Source organism: Pleurodeles waltl, chromosome 5, assembly GCF_031143425.1.
Source record: "Pleurodeles waltl isolate 20211129_DDA chromosome 5, aPleWal1.hap1.20221129, whole genome shotgun sequence".
Lineage (NCBI taxonomy): Eukaryota > Metazoa > Chordata > Amphibia > Caudata > Salamandridae > Pleurodeles > Pleurodeles waltl.
This window is the reverse complement of record NC_090444.1, coordinates 1,338,868,219-1,338,891,005: the sequence shown is the minus strand read 5'-3', so window position 1 is coordinate 1,338,891,005 and position 22,787 is coordinate 1,338,868,219. Positions and strand designations below refer to the sequence as shown.

The 22,787-nt window shown below is 42.7% G+C and overlaps 1 non-coding gene and 1 pseudogene across 1 annotated transcript; both read left to right on the top strand.

The window, feature by feature from the left end:
• Positions 1-2,964: 2,964 nt before the first annotated feature.
• LOC138297627 (U2 spliceosomal RNA) lies at positions 2,965-3,137 on the top strand (annotated as a pseudogene).
• A 6,403-nt stretch (positions 3,138-9,540) lies between these two features.
• LOC138297624 (U2 spliceosomal RNA) lies at positions 9,541-9,724 on the top strand. Its single transcript, XR_011204187.1, has one exon. It is a non-coding gene; the product is annotated as a U2 spliceosomal RNA (small nuclear RNA).
• The last annotated feature ends 13,063 nt before the right edge of the window (positions 9,725-22,787 follow it).

Below are 22,787 nucleotides of genomic sequence, written 5' to 3'. Positions count from 1 at the left end.
CAAGAAACCAATACTGGCTGATTTGGCTGCCCGCTACCATCTAAAACCATTTTTGGGTTCCACAAAGGGTGATATTCTTTTAAAATTACCTCATCTTCCCTTTTGTGTGTGCTACATTTCACATACAGATATGAAAAAGGGAAATAGTACTGGAAACTAGATGCCTCCCTCTTACAAGAGGAAGAGATAATTAAAGACAATCAGAAATTTTACACATAATTAAAAGGAGACAAAACTATACATCCACTGCAGAAAGGTGATCACAGACAAAAACTCACATAGACAGTTTCTTTAAAAGGGCAGGAATGCAAAGAAGTGTTGAAAAAACTGAAACATTCTCAATCCTGCAAGATCATTTAGGAATGCTACAAAGATTTGACAACCTAAAAATGAATGTAAGAATTGAAATAGAACAAGTTAAAATGATCTAAGTGAATGGTTGCAGGAAAAGGGGAAACAGACAATGTTTAATTCTAGAGTAAAACATTATGAAGAAGGAGAAGGATGTGCTTCTTTATTTTTGAAGAAGAAAATACACATGCACAAAAATATATAGAAATTGTTGGATACAAATGGGATAACTCAGAAGGGAACAGAAAAATGTAAAATGGTTGTAAAAAATGCTTATTCTAATTGACATCAAAAAGGAAATGAAGACCCTCCCATCTTGTCACAATATGTTTACCTAACTGAAAATATTTTGAAACCTAACTGGGTTAATTTTTTAAAGGGGGCACTCACTGTAAAGGAGCTCCTATAAGCTTTGCAAAAATGTTCAAATCTGTCTAATGCTGGGATAGATGACATCCCATGGGAATTTCATAAAACATACTGCCATATCATAGCTAGTGATATTATACAAATATGCATTGAATGCACGAAAGCTAACTATCACAGAATTTCTGCTATGGGCTAATAATGCTAATCAACAAGAAGTGGGGAGAAAAATATATTACAAATTGGAGACCTATATCACTGCTAAATGTAGATTATAAACTATTTACCAAAGTTTTAGCCAACTGGTTAAAGAGGGTTTTGGTCTCTGACACATAAAGACCAAACTTGTGCGGGCCCAGGAAGACAAATAAGGGACAACCTCAACACAATCAGAGAGAAAATATGGACACACTGGGCATAATGGCACTGTTTTCACCAGTGCCTTTGATAATGTATCACATAGCTTTCTCGTTCACGTTCTTAACAAGATGAGTTTTCCCACATTTTCTATTCTTACAGATTCAATGTTTTATACAAGTGCAGCTACCTGTTTAAATGTTATTGTTTCCTAAACTAATGTATTTTATTTCCAAACAGAAGTACAACAAAGCTGTCCACTCTTTCCAGCCCTTTTCATTTGTTTCCTAGAACCGTTACCTGTACACATCAGAAAAGATAAGATTAAAGAGGGGCTTTCATAACAGGATCACAAGGTCTAGAGGCAAAGTGTGTCCCCTAAATGGATGACCTCACCATTATCTTCAAACCCCCACAAGAAGCTAGAAGGTCTATCCTCCATGTACAAATCTTTGACCAAGCTTCAAGCTTGATCCTGATCGAAGGGAAAAGTACATGTCTTACAATAGGTTAGTGAGACCATATGACTAAACTCCCAATCCAGACCACTACACACCCCACCAAAATACTAGGAATCTCTTTCTCTCAAGATACAAAAGGGGACAAAAACCTTTAAGACACAACTAAAAAGTGAAGAACAAAATTGATCTCTGGTGAACAAGAAAACTCACCATGGAAGGCAAACTTATGGTCCTAAAGGCAGTAATACTGCCCATCGTACTGTATATATCAGTAATATACCCCCCACACATACATACACAAACACTAAAGCATGCTAAAACAAATGAACAGAATAGCATTTACATTCCTTTGGCACTATACAGTTGAAAAGAGGCCCCATTTGTAAACCACATGATAAAGGGGGAAAGAACATGCCAAGTATAAAAGTTTTTCTTTTTTCCAAATATTTAATGCTGTGTCAGAAAAGCATACAACAAGTACATCTTATGTGAGATCTTATGTTTGCTTTCTTTCCACAGGTTCAAGATGTATTCTGTGCAAAGTTTTCAACTGATTCTCACACCTATGTACATATGCCATGAACGCTATCTTTTTATATGCAAAACAGTTCTAAAAGACCATGACTCCATACGACCACAAGAAAACCCTCTAAAACTAATGCAAAAGAGCAGACATCAGCAACTGGATTGAGGGGAAAACAGCTGAAGTCTTGAAATAAGTGAGCTTGAAACACACCACAAATGAATAAAAAGTAATCGCCTGGATGGTCGTACACATCTGCCTACCAACCAGATAGTTCCAATACCACAGAGGAACAGCAAGAATACCAAAATGTCAGAAAGACCTTTGGCCAGGAGAAGAATCAGTTCTACAACTGATGTCGAACTGTATGTGTTCACAAAGATTATGGTGCCATATGGGGAAAATGCTGGAACAAAATCCCATCTTAAGGTTCCTAAATCACGAAAACATCATATCTGTGACAAAATTAACCAAAGAAAATAAAGCTAAAGCATGGAAAATAATCAGTATGGTTACAGAAGGCTTGTGGTTCTCTAGAAATCTATAGATTTTGTTCTCATAAGCACCAGACGCATTTGTATGCATAAAGTGCTGTATCAATAAAGTAATTATCTATTTATGATATGATTTTAAAAACATAGCAAAGAAGAAGCAGAAACATGGCAACATAAATAATGGGCACAATAGATAATAAGATAATACTTAAACCACCATAAAGGACCCCTCATAAAGGGATAGGTCTTCGCATATTACTAAGTGACGCAATTTTATTTGGTGAATTTAATAAATATTATAGGTGGAAACCCTGAAAAGTCCTACTTGCCAGCACCCTTTGTATAAGGTGAACTGTACACCAGCCTATGGGATTGGTAATTCGTATTGTGTGCAAAAACCTTAAATAAAGATATACTTTTAGAAAAGAAAAACAAATTCTCATAAGTTTAACATCTGATACGTCCTCTATCTGGGGGTCATATATTAAATAGATTTTTGGAACAGGGAGATGGAATAGGAGCTTGCTGTGTCCACTCCACACATGAACCTGGTATTGCAGTACCTCCAGGAATGGTGCACTTCCCCACCCAGGGAAAACCATGCTGTTGAAAAAAAGACGAAAAAAACTAAAGTAGCGCTTCACTGGCACACTCTGTAAAGTGACGCTAATGGATTTGGGTGTAAATAAAACCAAACTGGCCACTTTGTGGCAGCTGTGGCAGGTTGTATTTATTTCATTATATTTTTGTCATATTTAATACCGCCCCCTTCCTTTCTGTTAGTTTTTTTTCCTCTGCTCCAAGGCTACACTTTGGTGGAGAAAAATGTCAGAAAAATACGGCTTCTTCAGCAGTGTGTCTTTTGTTTTTGGATCTATTTCGCAAGGGGGCGATTGATGGAAAAGAGAAGAAGCGGATCAAGTACGGACTTGGCTTGGCAAAAGATGGGGCTTTTTGACCCTTGAAGGGCCTGCATCACTCTGGTCACTCTGGCTTGTCGGGAGCCAGGCTGCATCCTGAATAGGTGATAGGAGACCTCAGGAAGTGATTCCCTCTTTCTGAACACCTAAGGGGTTGGGCTTAATTCCCTGGCTTAACCGGGGCAAGGTTGACACCTCTGGGTGGGAGGTCTGAGGTTTGGGTGGACTAGTGACGATATTGCTGAGGCTTCTTAAAGCGGAGGGGACGGGCCTGCGACTTCCGGCTTGACCGGAACTGGGCTAAAGCTCTGAGGCTGGTGGGGCTGGTGGCACCCTTCATTTGCCTTTACTCAGGGTTTCTTGCAGTGAAGGGGCTGGGCCTGTAACTCCTGACTTCCCCAGGACCTGGATGCACTTCCGACACTGTTGGTTCACTAGTTCACTGAGGAGCTGTCCGTTTCAGGGCCATCGCAGCTTTCAGCTGCTGCACACGTAACGATCTCTGACTTCTGTTACAAAGTTACGCTGTGCATAGTGGTGTGCTGAGGCTTTTCTGATTTTGCTCATGGGAGTTGCCTTACATCTCTGCACTTGGATAGGGGGGTCGCCCCTCCTTCTTGCCCCCGCTCTTGTGAAGGGGCTTTGCTGCATTTTTATCTGGATTTTACCTGCACCAGCTTACCTCGTAGGTAAGACTTGTCGTCCTGTTTTTCACCACAATAAACTATTTTGAAGACTGTCTTCTTATTATTAAGCCATCACATACCGGGTGGTTTTAATGTTAAAGCTTGCTATTATGGCTTCTACTTACAAACAGACGGGCTCTGCACTATATCCCTAATTCCAGTCAAATGGAAATCCAGGAGGAACATCATAAGGAGAAAAATATTCTGTTTATTGTGGATGACTTTTTAAAAACTGCTTGCAAAGTGGCTGATTCTGCCATCAAGTGCATTCTAAACTTCTCCAATCGGGGTGTTTTTGATCCTACATTCTCTAATGAATCCATATGTTAGAATGTTTTAAAAACTGTTACTGATGGTAAACATGTCAGTCTGTTGGGAGGTTTGACTGTTACCCCAAGGTTTGCACCAAGGGAGGTGGTATTAGTGGTGCATATGTATAACCCTTACACAGATTCTGGTTTGATTGAAGTCTTTTTGTCCTGTTATTGTTAGAGGGGGTCAGAAGATTCTGAATATGTGTGGGATCTGGAATGGTAAGAGAAAGTACTTAGTAACTTTAATGAAGACCCTACTGTTATTAAGGGCCTTGCTCATCCTCTGCAGACTTTTTACCCTTGGAGTTAACAAGGGCTTTCTAGTGTACTCTGGACAGCCTTTGTTCTGCTGCCTTTGTCAGCATTTGGGCACGTTAAGGAGCATTGCACTGATATTGTATGTCGTAATTGTGATGGTTTGGACCATTAGCCAGCTGATTGTCTAATGCCTAAAAGATGTAATTTGGGTGGGAGCTTGGATCTTCTTTTCTGGATGTGCCTCAAGGGTAAGTTTTCTTATGTACATGCTGCTAGTGTGATGAAAGGGCTTGTGCAAGCCCCAGTGCTTCCCTCTGTCTGGGATTCTTCCTCTAAGGCGGTCCATGGGGTGTCCACCTCTGACATCACTTATTCCCAGATCATGGGCTACATCAATGACATTTCTATTTATTTCTCCTGTCCTGCCGCTCCTTTAGATGATGGTCAGGTACCAGATGTTCCAAAGCCAGGTTTTGACTTAGTTTCTGACTCACATCAGCTCACGCAAAGCATAGTGCAGGAAGAATTGGATCAACTTGATGCGGAGCCTATCAAGTGGAGAGTTTTAGAGCAGCATAAAAAGCACTTGGAATCTCAGTCTTTAAGGGATAAAAACAATTCTACAGGTATTGCCTCCTTGTTGGATATTAAAGGTGTGGATAAGGTAGGGAAGTGTGTCCCAGAGACGCCTTTCACAGACATTAGCTCTCTCAAACAGCCAGCTGATAAAGTATTGCAAGATTTGAAGCTGGAAGGTGTTGTGGTCTCCCCGTCCAACCCTCCAACTTGAAGAAACTAGATACTGATCCTGATATGGATCATAGTGGGTGGACAATGTATTTTTCAAGCAAACGCAAGTCCTGCAGTACCAAACAGGTAGTGAATGCACATTTAACTACTCGTGCCAAGCGGCGCACCATGTCATTAGACCTTCTCTCTAAGGGAAGTCATTTTGCTCCTCTCACCATTTTCTTGGGATCCGAGGAGGTATGCCACAATGTGGCTCATGATCTTGAGGTGAGTGATTGCCAGAGAATTGATCTGGAAGCCACGTCTAATCTTGAGGCATAGGTTTCTGCTTCATTCCCTCCTGCCGATGCCCAGGGATTTTATGAGGATGAGGGTGCTCTTTCTTCCCCTGACTAGTAGTTATGATTGCTCCTTTCTTCTCTTTTATCATACTGGTAACTGTTGCTTCCTGCAATGTTCGAGGCAATGGTACGTATTTGAACACAGTGATGATTGATTTTAGACTATTGTAACAATGTTGCTGCTGATATTATTTGTCTGCAAGAGTGCAATCTCTCTCTTCGTAAGGATTACAGTACGTATAGTACTAACTGGACGGCAGGGCCCTCAGTTTGGTCGGGTGGTCCAAACAAAAATAATGGTGTGGTGATCTTGTTTAAGGACAGACATTGGCAGATTGTAGGAGAACGTGTTTTGTCCCCAGGTTGGGGAGTCCTCCTCTCTCAGCAGGTGGATGGAGTTTCTCTGAGAGTGTGTAATGCCTATGCTCCTGCACACAAAAAGTGAAGCACTAACACCTTTTCCAGATAATAAAGCCTTTTGTTACAGGTGCTATTCCGTTAATTTTGATTGGTGACTTCAATTGTATTTTACACCACAAGGATGTCCAAGGGTCACAAGGAGAGTATGCCTTGGATGTCACTTTAAAAATCTTCCACAGTATTGTTTATTATTTGAAATTGTATGATGTATTTTCAAAACATTACCCTCCTGGTACAGGATTCACGTGGGAAGCAAGTCTCAAATTGATTTCATTTTTGCATCAAAAACTTTGCCATCTGTGCAATGTCAATTAACTCCAGTTGTTTTTACAGCTCACGATTTTCTTTGTGCTACATTATATTTGTCAGAACAGCTTCCAAGACCACCTGGGTATTTGAAGCTCATTTGCCAATTATTACTTAATGAATTCATTTGTGAGCACTATCGTAGGAGCTATAAAAAATGGGTACTTAAAAAGAGTACTTTCCCCTAACAATATCAGTGGTGGCGTGGGTTTAAGCATAAGAACAAGGTTTTTTTTTTCTAAAGCAAGCTGCACTTTCTTGCATAGTAATATAGGCCGAATTCTCCCAGCTTCCACAATGGGATGTACTCCTCCAGCACCTGGGGGAGCCAGGCAAAAATGTTACTGATGATATTCGCAACATAAAAATGGCTATGTCTCTTTGGTTGCAACGGAAAAGTAAAGCGATTATTTTCCAGTCTAGAGTACCCACCTTTCAACAGGATGAAAAATGTACTTCCTTTTTCTTTCAGAAAGCAAAAAAGCAACATAAACTTTTAACAGTTTTGGCCAATACTGAAGGGGTACGTTGTCATGGTGTCAAGAGTTGTAAACTAATTGCATTTGAATTCTACTAAAATTTGTAATCTCCTTCTCTACCACAAGATGATTCTGCTCACTGCGATTTGCTTTCTAACCGAGCATCATAAGGCTTTTCTTGACAGCCCATTCACTCGGGAAGAGTTTCTTTCTGTTTTAGGGTTAGGAGCAATTGGTTCCAGTCCTGGCTTGGATGGTCTCTCTTGGGAGTTTTATAAGTAATCTTGGGACCTAATTTGTGTTGATTTCATGACAATGATAACCAAAGGGTTTCACCACAATGAGTTCACTGCTGAGTTTTCCAAAGGAACCATTACTTTAATTTATAAGAAAGGTGTCGAAACCTCATTACAAAACTGGCGTCCCATTTCACTGTTCAACGTAGACTACAAACTGGTGTCTAAAGTTTTAGCCCGAAGACGTTGTTCTCTTTTATCTACATGTATTCAACCTTATCAGACTTGTGCACTGAACGGTCGTTATACTGTTGATAATTTAACAACCATCAGAGAAGTGATTTACTATACCCAAGACCAGTATATACCCTTTGGCAGTTTTAAGTCTTGATTTCCAAAAAGCATTTCATAGGGTGTCTCATTTGTTTTTGTTTGCTGTGTTGTAACGCTTACATGTTCCACCCAAATGTATCCATATGATTTCGTTGTTATATAAACAGGCTTGTAGTATGGTGAGTATTAAAAAGTACACATAGGAATTTCTCACTTAAGCTGGTGTTTGACAAGGCTGCCCCCTTTCGCCTCTCCTCTTCACCTGTGCTGTCGAACTCTCTCTGTGTCATCTGCGACAGGACGCTTGTATAATAGGTTCCTTTATTCTACGAGGATCCGGTAATCAGGTAAAGGCGGCTGCGTACATGGATGATATTACAGTCTTATGTTTCAGCTCCATAGTGATGCGTGCGACTTTGCAGCATGCTGCTCTTTTCAATTGAGTGTCTGGGCTTGGTTTAAACCTTGATAAATGTGCCTGTCTTACTTTGGGTCCTAGGATCACATGGCAAAATTACCTGTGTTAGTTTCCTGTGACCCTATCAAATCTTTGGCATATGTTTTTTGCTGAAGCTGGTCACAAGGATCAAAATTGGAAAGATGTGCATGGTAAGATGGAACGAAAAATTCCATTATGGTGCACTCGCAAATTAACCATTGAAGGGAAGGTTTTAGTTATCAAGGCCGTTCTGCTACCCCTTCTCTTATATCTTAGTATGGTCTATCCCCCCCTCCTGCGGTTTTGCAAAAATGTATTCAAATGTTTTTCTCTTTCCTGTGGGGTTCTCAATTGGAAAAACTAGCTAGGTTTAAGGTATGTAAAGATTGGTGGAGTGGGGGCAAAGGTATGCCTGATGTCCATTTTTATCTCTATTAAAAAAAAAAATCCCATGCCGTATCTAAAGTGTATGCCTGTCCTGCAAATGTGGCTAGTCTTTTCACCTGTTATTTTACAGGTGTGTTATTTTGCCGTTTTTCATTTGTTTCGCCGTACCAATCTGGTTCCTTTGTCATATACCCTTCTTTCGTATTATAAATCACTGCGATTGTTTATTCAAGGGCTGTATCTCACCTCATTGACTGTTGATACGTTTAAAAATGTTCGTAGTCTAGAAAAATTTCATTTGGAGCAGAACAGACTGAACTTATCAGCTCCTTTTCTGCACCTTGGTCTAAGGAAATATGGGCCTTGGTAGGGCATAAATCCCTTGCATATCTTTAAAAGGACTTGGCTTGGATATGTGTGCTTGTGTGTCTTCCTGTCAAGTCATTTCAGCATCGGCGTGGCGTGCTTACTTGCATGAGGAAACCATCTTGTATCTCTTTTGGGGTTGCCCGTATGCCCAGATTTTTTGGTCACTGTTAAAGCCTTTTTGAAAAATATAGCAGGCATTTCGGCCTTGACTTTGGAAACCCTATTATATGGACTCCTTTTTCCAGCTGAATCATGTAACTGCGTGGAGGTTCATTAACTGTGGTAGACAAGCACTCTGGGAATATCACAATTAGTTTCTCTTTACCCATAAAGACTTGAACCCGCAGGATTGGAGAAACCTCTGCTTAGATAAAATGACTACTTACCTGCATGTACATAAGATGGTCTATGGTACTGAAAAAGTCAACCTGCTATGGCAAGTCAAGAACTGGAAAGGGTGGGTCACATGAGAGTTTTATCTATCACACCTTTCCAACAGGTGTAAAATGGATTGGCATTTGCATAGGCCTCAATAAAATGTTAGTAAAAAAACGGGGGGTGGGATGAGCTGGCTTTGATCGGAGTTGTGTTGATACTAATTTTTTGGTTTAATAATATTTGCAGGGTGGGTAGTTTGTGGTTCTTCCTATATGGTGCTTGTTAGCTATCATAGTTGTTTTAAGCTATATTCTTCATACTGGATTGCTTTGAGTTTTGTTGTTTTATATAAGAATGTTGTCATTTCTGTATATACCTTCAATAAAGTTTTTCAAAACAAAGAAATCTGTTCATATCAGTTTAATATCTGATACATCCTGCATCTGGGGCCATATATTAAGTTGATTTTTGCAACAGGGAGATGGAAATTAAAGCTTGCTTTGTCCACTCCATGGATCAACCTGGTATGACTACCTCCAGGAATGGTGCACTTCCCCACCTGGGAAAAAATTAAAGTATAGCTTCACTGCAAACTCTGTAAAATGTCTTTGTGTGTGAATAAAACCAATCTAGCTACTGTGCCACAGGTGTGTCTTTTTTTATTCAAATATTTTATTTATTTGATTATTTGTGTATTTCTAAGCATTGTAAAGCTTTTTTAGTTCTTTCTTTACTCTGTCCCGAGACATTTTTAGCAATGTGTCTTTTCTTTTCTTTTTTGGATCCAGTTCACAGTTGAGACAACCAAGAAAATAAGAGAGAAGCGAGGTTAAGACCCATTTCATGGAGTCATGGTTTTCAGGAAGTAAGGAGGAGGGAGATGGAGACAGAAAGAGAAGGAAGTGGCGAGTGAGGGACAGAGAGAGAGAGAGCGAGAGATGGTGGGTGGCCTGCCAGTGGCAGAGCAGGAGAAGTGGACACTGTCCTTGTCTTTTCCGGGCAAGAAGGGAAAGGCATAGTCCTTTTCCTTCTCTACCCACCCCATCCATCCCTAAATGGCAGAGTCTTATATATAGGCCTTAACTACAGGGCACCCGGGCCCTCTCAAGTGATGGCAAATTGTCCACTACTTGCTGCCAGGACTGTGTCCTGGGTGTCCTGGCCTGACGCCTGAATCCCCTGCTTCTGAGGGTTTCTGGCCAGAGGGCTGGATGCAGTGAAAGGGAAGGGGTGGCATGTGAAAGCTAAAATCAGGGCAATGTTGGTATGCTAAAGGATGCTCAATGAAGTGACTGCGGAACATTCTGGGAGCAGGGACAAAATTTGAAGCCAGGACCTCTTTTCCAGTGGTACTTGCTGGGCTCCTGGAAAGAGTGTGGAAAAGAAGCAAGAGGGCTCAGAGCAATCGAGACAGACAGGTGGATTGTTTTGTGTAGTAATAATACTGGTACCTTTCGGGCCATTGCTTCTCAGCCTTTTCCCTAAGATCAAGTGTAGGATCATCGTGCACTGAAGTTTTCCAAGAGGTCAGACTCGAAACCAAGGTACTTCCAGTTGCTGGCCCTGCCTTTCCCTGGTTTGCCGGGGACTAGGCTACATGTCTTGGAGAGGAAGGGCAGAGAGTTCAAACCGGATCCTGTGAAACCGGAGCCCAGGTCTGGGTCTTAAGCCTCTACCATGCCCGGGGAAAGGTGACTAGGTGAAAGGATTGCACCAAAAAGATCAGCTCCAAAACGTAGTTGTAGGGGCATCTGGGTTTGTATTTCTGGTTGCCAGTGCCACCAATGATGCTTAGATTGAGTCTCGTAGAGGTCCTTGACCGGAGTCAGATGAAGATTTTACCCACAGAGGAGAGATCATGGAACATACATGCCTGTCAAAGCCCGTCCAGCTGAGGAAGCCACAGTGAGAGCCGCTGAAGTCCTTGTGAACAGCGCCTGGGAAAGGAGCCATGCTGCAGACAATACCCAAGAGGAAGAGGGCCGAACCCGTGAAGTGCCTGCTGTAAGGTGAGCTGGTCTGAAGTAAAGCCTACAGTACCAGTTTCAACCTACAGAGGGCCTGGATGCTGTCCTTTCTCAGGTGAGTCTGCATCATTGGCACTTGCAGAGGTTGGAATAGCTCAGACACTCACAGACACTATCCCCTTTCTCACAGGATAGGTACCTCTCCCTTTAATTAATATCTCTGCGGGCAAAACACTAGGTTTGCAAGCCTTGTTGTTAACCTAATTTCAAATGGCATAACACGTTGGGCCACTAGAAACAAGGTCACAGGTTGATTTAAAAAGGTTTTTTACCAAACATCAGGCTTTTGTTAGTGCTCAGTGAAGCACTCCCTCTTTTCCATAGTGATCCCTTTCTTTTATGAGCAGGGGAGAAAAAGTATTTCAGATTCTTGATTTGTGACTTTGTTCCACCTAGTAATTCAATCATCGGGCTAACCCAACCCGAACTGATAGACAATCAAGACCTGCCGTTTGGGATGAGAAGTCTGAGAATCAGAACTGAACAGTGCAAATGTTTCTTTTGAATATAGGCAAACCTCCACTGCTCAGGAAAATGGCTAAACCACAGATGTTCCATTATGGGGAGCTTGCTGTCAAGATCAAAATTGTTGAGGAATTTAGAGCTGTGAAAGATTTAGAGTATGTATTTAAAGAAATTCGAGAAAAAGTATTTAAATGTCGAGCAAAATATATTAAGGCCCGTATTTATACTTTTTGACGCTAAACTGCGCTAACGCAGTTTAGCGTCAAAAAATTTTGCGCCGGCTAACGCCATTCTGAAGCACCATGCGGGCGCCGTATTTATTGAATGGCGTTAGCCGGCGCAAGCAGACCGGCGCTGCCTGGTGTGCGTGGAAAAAAAACACGTACACCAGGCAGCGCCGGCGTAGGGAAAAATGGCGCTAGGGCGTCTTAAAAATGGTGCAAGTCAGGTTGATGCAAAAAATCGCCTCCACCCGATTTGCGCCATTTTTAACGACGCCCAGACGCCATTTACATGACTCCTGTCTTAGTAAAGACAGGAGTCATGCCCCCTTGCCCAATGGCCATGCCCAGGGGACTTATGTCCCCTGGGCATGGTCATTGGGCATTGAGGCATGTAGGGGGGCACAAATCAGGCCCCCCTATGCCACAAAAAAATATAAAAAATTTTTTTTTATACTTACCTGAACTTACCTGAATGTCCCTGGGGTGGGTCCCTCCATCCTTGGGTGTCCTCCTGGGGTGGGCAAGGGTGGCAGGTGGGTCCCTGGGGGCATGGGAGGGCAGCTGTGGGCTCATTTTGAGCCCATAGGTCCCTTAACGCCTGCCCTGACCCAGGCGTTAAAAAGTGGCGCAAATGCAGGGTTTTCTGCCCCGCCAACTCCCGGGCGTGATTTTTGCCCGGGAGTATAAATACGACGCATTTGCGTCGCAGTCATTTTTTGGGACAGGAACGCCTACCTTGCATCTCATTAACGCAAGGAAGGCGTTCACGCAAAAAAATGACGCTCTTTACTCATACTTTGGCACTAGACGCGTCTAGCGCCAAAGTATAAATATGGCGTTAGTTTTGCGCCGAATTTGCGTCGAAAAAAACTACGCTAATTCGGCGCAAACGGAGTATAAATATGCCCCTAAGGCCCGTATTTATACTTTTTGACGCTAAACTGCGCTAACGCAGTTTAGCGTCAAAAAATTTTGCGCCGGCTAACGCCATTCTGAAGCACCATGCGGGCGCCATATTTATTGAATGGCGTTAGCCGGCGCAAGCAGACCGGCGCTGCCTGGTGTGCGTGGAAAAAAACCACGTACACCAGGCAGCGCCGGCGTAGGGAAAAATGGTGTTAGGGCGTCTTAAAATGGCGCAAGTCAGGTTGACGCAAAAAATCGCCTCCACCCGATTTGCGCCATTTTAAACGACGCCCAGACGCCATTTACATGACTCCTGTCTTAGTAAAGACAGGAGTCATGCCCCCTTGCCCAATGGCCATGCCCAGGGGACTTATGTCCCCTGGGCATGGTCATTGGGCATTGAGGCATGTAGGGGGGCACAAATCAGGCCCCCCTATGCCACAAAAAAATATAACAAAAAAAAATATTTATACTTACCTGAACTTACCTGAATGTCCCTGGGGTGGGTCCCTCCATCCTTGGGTGTCCTCCTGGAGAGGGCAAGGGTGGCAGGGGGGGTCCCTGGGGGCATGGGAGGGCAGCTGTGGGCTCATTTTGAGCCCACAGGTCCCTTAACGCCTGTCCTGACCCAGGCGTTAAAAAGTGGCGCAAATGCGGGGTTTTCTGCCCCGCCAACTCCCGGGCGTGATTTTTGCCCGGGAGTATAAATACGACGCATTTGCGTTGCAGTCATTTTTTGGGACGGGAACGCTAATTCGGCGCAAACGGAGTATAAATATGCCCCTTAGGCATATTTATACTCCGTTTGCGCCGAATTAGCGTCGTTTTTTTAGACGCAAATTCGGCGCAAAACGAACGCCATATTTATACTTTGGCGCTAGACGCGTCTAGCGCCAAAGTATGAGTAAAGAGCGTCATTTTTTAGCGTGAACGCCTTCCTTGCGTTAATGAGATGCAAGGTAGGCGTTCTCGTCCAAAAAAATGACTGCGCCGCAAATGCGTCGTATTTATACTCCAGGGCAAAAATCACGCCCGGGAGTTGGCGGGGCAGAAAACCCCGCATTTGCGCCACTTTTTAACGCCTGGGTCAGGGCAGGCGTTAAGGGACCTGTGGGCTCAAAATGAGCCCACAGCTGCCCTCCCATGCCCCCAGGGACCCCCCCTGCCACCCTTGCCCACCCCAGGAGGACACCCAAGGATGGAGGGACCCACCCCAGGGACATTCAGGTAAGTTCAGGTAAGTATAATTTTTTTTATTTTTTTTAATTTTTTTTTGGCATAGGGGGGCCTGATTTGTGCCCCCCTACATGCCACAATGCCCAATGACCATGCCCAGGGGACAGAAGTCCCCTGGGCATGGCCATTGGGCAAGGGGGCATGACTCCTGTCTTTACTAAGACAGGAGTCATGTAAATGGCGTCTGGGCGTCGTTTAAAATGGCGCAAATCGGGTTAAGATGATTTTTTATCGTCAACCTGACTTGCGCCATTTTAAGACGCCCTAACACCATTTTTCCCTACGCCGGCGCTGCCTGGTGTACGTGGTTTTTTTCCACGCACACCAGGCAGCGCCGGTCTGCTTGCGCCGGCTAACGCCATTCAATAAATACGGCGCCCGCATGGTGCTTCAGAATGGCGTTAGCCGGCGCAAAATGTTTTGACGCTAAACTGCGTTAGCGCAGTTTAGCGTCAAAAAGTATAAATACGGGCCTAAGTGTTTAAAGGAAAACAAGGAGAATGTTTTTTTTAATCACTTTTTTTTACTGAATTAAGGTATAACATTGTCTTACAAACTCTATCAGTGTGCGTAAACATCAAAACCTAAAAGGGATGAAAATTACTGCTACGGCAGTTGTGAAAGAAATCCAAGTTATTGTCCACATGTACAATGTCCATGCAACTACATGGGAAATTGAATGCTTTTTTAAACAAGAACTTAGTGAAAGTGTGAGACAGTATGTTACAAACGAAAAAGGTTTGGCATTTGGAATAGCAAAAGAAAGTTTCAAACCAAACCCTGCAGGGGGTTTAACACACAATCCGGAAATCTTTGCATTAGGTCCAAATAGGAGACACCTGAATTATCCCAGGCAGCCTCCTTTTTGCAGGAATTGTATATTTTTTGCAGGAATTGTTTCCAATTTGAGCACCTCAAGGATTCATGAACAAAGGAATGTTGCAAATTTTGTGTAGATATGAGCTACCAAGAATGTAATGCCCCCAAATCATGTAGCCTCTGTGGGGCAACAGCCTACCTGTATAGAAACCACCCAAAAAAACAGAACTTGTACGCTGTAACACTACCAGCCTAGTTCATCTGGCCAGGTTCCAGCAAAGCCTATACTGCAGCCTTGGCCCCAATAGTGTATAAACCAATAGGCACTTTTGCTCTAGAAGAACCATGCACCTTTGATGGGCTGCCTGCAGCAAAGAATTCCACACCAGCAGAACAGGTATCAAATGGCAAAACCTCAACCAAAGCAAAGCGAGATGAGACTCAAAGCGCAAAGAAAGTGGTGTAAAAGTAACAAAAAGTCTATCTGACATTGACGCCCAAGGAGAAGAGAAGGAAATTTAGGGGCATATTTATACTCCGTTTGCGTTGAATGTGCGTCAAAATTTTTGACACACAATCAGCGCAAACGTTGCCCCATATTTAAACCCTGACGCCCGAGCCCGCGGACGATAAAAATCTGCAGTGTGCGTCATTTTCTGGAAGCGGCAACCCGCCCTGTGTTAATGATATGCAGGGTACGCGTTCCCATCCAAAAAATGACGCACACGGCCGTGCGTTGTATTTATGCTTCTGGGCAAAAATGACTCTCGGCCGGGAGGCAGAGCAAAAAAATGACGCAAAGGCCGATGTGCGTCAAAATTTAACACCTGGGTCAGGGCAGGCGTTAAAATGGGGCAAACACACCTGTATTTAATCAGAACACATAGAACAAACAACAGAGCAGCAGACCAGCAACAGGGAGACATGGAGATGATTTTTATCCAGCGTGCACGTAGACGCAGAGCCCTTCAGCAACAACAGCAGCTACAACAACAACAGCAGGGACCCCAAAGGCAGTGCAGAAGGCAGGAGAGGATATTCCGCCCAAGAACAACCCTGCATGGCCTCAGGGAACACGACATCATGCAGAGGTACCGGTTGAACTGGCAGGCCATTCAGCAGCTGCTGAGAAATATTGAACAGCACTTGGCCCCAACTTTAGTGACACCCCACACCATCCCAACAGAAACAAAGCTGCTTGCCGTACTTCACCTGCTGGCAAGTGTCTCATTTCAAACAACTGGTGCCCTGGTTGGTGGAATATCACAACCATTATTCTCCGCATTTTTGCCAAAAGTACTGGATGCCATCATTCGCCTGACACCCCTCCACATCTGCTTCCCTAACACACTGCAGAAGCAGCAGGAAACAAAACAGGGGTTCTACGCAATCAGTGGCTTCCCACACGTCCTTGGTGCAATTGACTGCATACACGTACGCCTTGTGCCACCTGCTGCAACAGAACATCTCTACCGCAACAGGAAGCACACACATTCAATCAACGTGCAGGCCATAGTCGATCACCAAGGATTGATCAGCAACATTGTGGCTAAATATCCTGGGAGTGTACATGACGCATTCATCTTCCATCACAGCACCATCAACCAACACTTCCAGGATGGACGGTATGGCAATGGACTACTTGTTGGTAAGTACAGAAATCTACTTATATACACACTGCACATCAACCCTCTAGGACACACAACACATACACCACAACAGCAACACCTAGACAGGAACACACTGAGGTCCTCACATCACTAACCATGTTTCTTAAGTCACCATTGAACCTGTCACACATTGGAATTTACTGTACAGCTTAATGTGAAGACATTAATGAGTGTGGTTGCCTAAATGTCACCTTGCAAATTGTAAGTGTCACAATAACCTGTACATTAATACATTGCATAAGTCTTAAGGTATGGGATGTCCAGGGTACTTTCATATGAACGTGTTAACTACACTTTCAATTTTAACTCTGCATGGAACTATCATCTCACCCCGAGTGAAGACACACGGACACCTGTATCACAAGTCACAATGCTAGGGAGGACACACTCAATTGCAATTCCCAAAACATACTGCTGACAAAGGGTTAGCAGACAAACACTTGCTCAGCAAAGGAAAAAACTCAATGCAAAAGTTTTAGCCTACAAGTATAGGTTGTCACATTAGTACACAAAAGAGTCACAGACAACACAAGACAACTACTGCCATTAAAGGTCTGTACAAGAGTGCCTCCTACATCTACATGATCCCATTCTGTGTTTTTCTTTCAGCTGATCAGGGTTTTGGCATCCAGCCTTGGCTAATGACACCATTTGGGAACCCGACTACTGCTGCAGAGCGGGCATACAACGACACCATAAGAGGACACGCAGCATTGTTGAGCGGACCTTTGGGATCCTCAAGTCAAGGTTCCGCTGCCTTGACATCACTGGCGGTAGCCTACTATATTCCCCAGAGATGGTCTGTAGGATCATACTCACTTGTGCCATATTGCACAATATTTGTGTAAAAAGGAACATTCCCCTCCTCGAACCAGACCCAGACATGCCTGAAGACGATGAAGAGGAGGATGCTGGCCCGCAACAGGAGGGGGAACAACCAAACACGGCTGCTGGAGTGTATAGGCGCCAACACATTGTAAATAATTTATTTTCATAATTTCTTATATCACCACTTAATGCACAATTGTAAATAAACACAGATAACAAACACCACATCATGGTTTGGCCTATTAATTTCTGCCCACCTTAAGTTTGAAATTGCTGAAGAAGAATGTCGTCTCATTGAGCAATAATGACATAACACTCATCACACAAAAAATATACACCACAAATGTCTGCACAGAGGCTATGATGTTTCATGATACATTACCATCTACAGAGGCCAACAGGAGTACAAATGTGGCAAAGACACATGCCTGATCCAGACACCTGAGACATTCTCTCACTCAGCACAAAAATGTAGCTCATTTGAAAGTCTCATTACACGTGTTCAGTGACAGGGTGGGACCATCCATGTGTACGTGACCATGTCCTCAATGGCTTCTCTCCATTTTTGCTACAAACAATGCCCAATTGGAACAAGATTAGCTGCCACTAACTCATGAGGAGACCTTGAAGTTACAGTGACAACATACACCCAGACAGTTGATAGTGGATCTACATTGGACCACACATATAAACATATGCCATCCAATCAACCAAATATTTGCAAGCAGCCGATCACAGTAGTGTCCCAGTTGGAACCTAGCAGGAAGAATGAAACATGCCACTAAACCAGGTAATGCATAAAGGGCCACATACATCAACAACCTATTTGTCATCAGCACATGAGGAACGCCGAGATTTAGCAAAAACATTTCAATGCAAAATGGTATGTCAGATTGCTCCAAATAATCAATAGGGCAAACGTCAAATGGGCAAATTGGATTATTGAATGGCTAACAGTGAATCATACCCTATGGCCTTCCATGAGCCTGCTGCTGCAGGTTTAGCATAACAGAATAAATGAAACCCGTGGATAAATTAGCAAATCTGGAAGGGCAAACCCTAGGGTGCTGGGGGCCTAAGTCCACCTCTACCGCCCCCCAAATATACAAGAAATATGTACATGTGAAGTACACACATGCATAAGGCGCATGTGTGGCCTACATGTCAAATGTAAAACACATATAAGATACACAAAATCATTATTAGGACATGGTTAGCCCCATAAAAAGTGTAAGTGACAATTGCACTACCTGTTTGGACTATAGATAATTGGATTACCGTGATAAATGTGGACACATTGTTGCTAAGGAATACATCCTGGTATCCCAATCATCATTTGAAATTAGCCATCAGCAATTACCCAAAATATGTGTACAATTATGGGTAATAACCATTTTGAGCAAACATTACTATTACACTGTGAATGCCTTCTATACATCCAATAAGGGACATGTGTCATAGCTAACCCCAAATGTGTATCACTTAGCACCATTTGGTCATGACAAAATTCCTTTCACAATTTGACAAAATTAAGACATATTTGTCAAAATGCGTCATATTTCCACGCATACAGCTTGGGCGTCATAATTATTTGACGTACAGGAGTGCACAGAATGCAGAGTCAAAAAATATCATATTAAAAATAATAGATTAATAAGCTGCATTACATGGCCACCATAGTTTTTATGATGCGTCATATTTCCACGCATACAGCTTGGGCATCATAATTTTTTGACGTACAGGAGTGCACAGAATGCAGAGTCAAAAAATATCATATTAAAAATAATAGATTAATAAGCTGCATTACATGGCCACCATATTTTTTATGATGCGTCATATTTCCACGCATACAGCTTGGGCGTCATAATTTTTTGACGTACAGGAGTGCACAGAATGCAGAGACAAAAAATATCATATTAAAAATAATAGATTAATAAGCTGCATTACATGGCCACCATATTTTTTATGATGCGTCATATTTCCACGCATACAGCTTGGGCGTCATAATTTTTTGACGTACAGGAGTGCACAGAATGCAGAGTCAAAAAATATCATATTAAAAATAATAGATAAATAAGCTGAATTACATGGCCACTGTATTTTTTATGATGCGTCATATTTCCACGCATACAGCTTGGGCGTCATAATTTTTTGACGTACAGGAGTGCACAGAATGCAGAGTCAAAAAATATCATATTAAAAATAATAGATTAATAAGCTGCATTACATGGCCACCATATTTTTTATGGTGCGTCATATTTCCACGCATACAGCTTGGGCATCATAATTTTTTGACGTACAGGAGTGCACAGAATGCAGAGTCAAAAAATATCATATTAAAAATAATAGATTAATAAGCTGCATTACATGGCCACCATATTTTTTATGATGCGTCATATTTCCACGCATACAGCTTGGGCGTCATAATTTTTTGACGTACAGAAGTGCACAGAATGCAGAGACAAAAATAATTTTCATATTTGGTTCTCATATTTGCCAGCGAATTACATTTCAACTCTAGAACTGTAAAATCAGCCTCACACAAATGTAAGGGAACAATGTAGAAATTATTTTTGACTCTGCATTATGTGCACTGTTATGCGTCAAAAAATATGACGCACAATCTGTATGCATGAAAATATGACGTATAACGGAAAAATAAAAACGGCGGCCATTTTATGCAGGATGTGATGTAATAGGATATCCTGTTTACAGAATCTGTACTGTGAGTGTACTTTCACTTTCACTTTGCAGTCTCAGATTATTCTAGACTGTGTGGCTGTGTGGAAAGTGTTGTCCTGTGTTTTAGTGCTTTTGTGTCCAGTGTACCTTCTCTACTGTGCTTTTGTGATCATTGTCTTGTTGTTTATTATTGTCTGAGTCTGTTTTGTATACTTTTGTCAAATCCAGTGTTTCTTTTTTTGTCTGTGGGAGTCTGTTCTGGGTAGTTTAAATTTGGGGTTAGTTGGGCTATTTTTCTTACGTTTTCTTTTTTCTTCACTGCTCTACCTTTCCCCATTTCCCCCTTTTCCTTTTTGTTCCAAATGTTTCACCTTTGTAATTGTAAAGATGTCAGGAAGGCCACGGCTTGCCAGGATGGGTGATGAGGAATTGGGGGGATTTATATGGCTTGTTTGCCATTTCCTCCACTCATGCTGGAGGCTGGGGGCCGTGTGATACAGGGGTATCACACGGAGGCACATAAAGTCCGGTGGGGGAAGGTGCGCCATCACTTGGTCCGGGTCTACGGTAGCCTGAGGAATGACCATCAACTCAAGCACCGCTGGGCTGATCTGATATCCAGGGAGCAGGATCTGCTGGACCACCTGGGAATCAGGATTGGTGGCCATGTTGGTGAGTACAAATCAATTACATGTGAATAATTGAAAGCTGTGTGGGGACATGTGATGATTGTTACCCAATCTGCTAGATATGTAGCTGACTGTGTGTAATGCTAGGGAAACCTACTGGGTAATTGTTGCACAATGTGTAGGAAGACAAATACTAGCAGTCAGACAGCTCATGTTTTCAACACATACCGGATGCCTGTAGCTGTATGTAATGTAGTGTTGCCTTTGTGTCAGACAAGCGACACGTTAATGCCTCTATTTGAACTCTACAGGTCATAATTGCCAGTGAAAAATGGATGTTGAAACATCATACCTACATATGTAGACGCCATACCTAGACAGAAATTTGTAAAACCATTATGATGCTATAAATGAGTGGTGCCTTCACGTCAATTGAAGTTAGCTATGTTGTCCACACATATGTCACATGTGTGTCTGGTTGGTGTGTGTTGAAAATGACCACATAGCCTGTTTGAGTTTGAGGGGTCATGCAGTCCTCAAGTAACCAGCTTTTGGATGTCTCTCTGGGATGCACATGATGAGATGAATGCACCCCGATATTGTTGGGGCATACTAATGGAGGTGTATCTTTGACACCACATGACTGTCCTGGCCACTGCATGTGTGTAGTAGGGTGTGTAACTGTAGCAGGAGACTCATCCAATGTAAATGTTGATTAAGAAATCTTCCATGCAGTATGAGCATGTGTGAAAGTGTTTCATTACGCATGTCATATTCTCACATTGTCATTGTAACTGCAATTGTTTGTCAGTGCACGGAGTCTGAGTATATTCTTCCCTCTATGCTTTACAGGTGGACCTGCACCGTACACCATGGGAGAGGTGGCTCATTTTGAGGACCCCGACACCTACAGTGAGTGTGGCATGAGTGCTATTTTTATTGTTTGCTAGTGATGCATGATGGACTACTGTGTGTTCAACAGAATTCAAGGTTTGATGCGCTGCCCGTTCATTGGTATTGTTGCATTAGTGGGATTTCAAATATCACTTCAGTTTCTGTAGACCAATGCTTATCCATCTCTCAGATTTAGGGGCTGTAGGTCATTCCAGTCGGCCCGCTATGGGGAGTGGGATGAGTCATGTGGAATACACTGGTTAATGTAAGAGTTGCTCTGGGACTTGGCTTGGACTGAGTCTGCATTTCAGACTGACATTCTCCCAGATAGCTTCTGCAAAAGGCTTGTCTTAAATATGCAGCTTCCCTAGTTGAGGATGGACTGAGTACACTGTAGGTTGGATCTTCCGGGGGCATGTACTTCCACAAGTTGAACTAGAAGTGTATGGGACTAGAGTGCAATGGCCTAGGTGTTCATTCTACTCATGATCATGGGTGTTCTTGCTCCTCTGTGTGTGTGTTAAAATATGCCTCACTGGTAGTATGTGATGTAAGTCAGTGCATTTTGACATGTGTGGACCTTGGATAGGACAAGGTTTGGCTGACTCCAAATTGTTGCTAGCCCTTCATTGGTGTTGTGTGTGGAGGCTAATACTTGTTGACCTTTCTATACACTCCTGGGTGTGCATTGAATCTGGGATTGTTGGTTGTTCTTCCCACCCCACCCTCAAAGACTGCCATGTGATTGGGAATAGGGTACCTAGGACTGTAGCAACCAGTATGTTACACATACTTGTGACCTTTTGCAACTTTGTTTAGAACCTAGTGTACACATTCGGTTATGGCACATGAGTTCAATATTTGCAATTTTTTTTTTACAAATGGCATGGAGTGAGGGTTGTGATAGTTATCACATAGAGTGGCATATGTAGTGAAGTCAGTATGCGGAAGAGGTTCAGCCATAATGTCAGCTGCATTAGCCATTATTTGGATGAGAAGTTTAGGCTGATGTCACCCATCATGTAGAGACATGGATATGCTAGGTGTGAGATGCCCTTTTGTATGCAGGCTTCACATGTACTTCCTCTGAGACTTTCAATGAACTATGTTGTGACAATCGCTGTAACAAATACAGTACAAGTAATGTGCAATTGACCCATTGTGCAATTCCACCCAATGCATTTCCTATGGTAAATAGTTGCCATATCTCTTCACAGCTGCAAACATGAGTGCCGCAGA